Source organism: Sinocyclocheilus anshuiensis, unplaced genomic scaffold (genome assembly GCF_001515605.1).
Source record: "Sinocyclocheilus anshuiensis isolate Anshui unplaced genomic scaffold, SAMN03320099.WGS_v1.1 scaffold71, whole genome shotgun sequence".
In the NCBI taxonomy this organism is placed as follows: domain Eukaryota; kingdom Metazoa; phylum Chordata; class Actinopteri; order Cypriniformes; family Cyprinidae; genus Sinocyclocheilus; species Sinocyclocheilus anshuiensis.
The window spans coordinates 195340-195630 of record NW_015548203.1 but is presented as its reverse complement, the minus strand read 5'-3'; positions in this window follow the sequence as shown (position 1 = coordinate 195630).

Here is a 291-nt window from a genome sequence, read left to right as displayed (position 1 = left end):
CTCTCTCTCTCTCTCTCTCTCTCTCTCTCTCTCTCTCTCTCTCTCTCTCTCTCTCCCTCCGTCTCTCTATCCTTATTTCCTCCTGGTTCCCATCCAGTAGCTAATCAGTGACTGACAGCTCAACCCACGTTTTCTCTCTCTCCACCTGTGTGTGTCTTGCTCTGTTTGTCTCTTATCTGCAGATGGAGGGATAATGGTTTGATTGTTGGCTTTGAGTAGTCACTGAACATGTCTGAAGGAACAGAACATTAAGACGCTGTGCCATTAACAGAATACTGTCCTCTGTTTTTT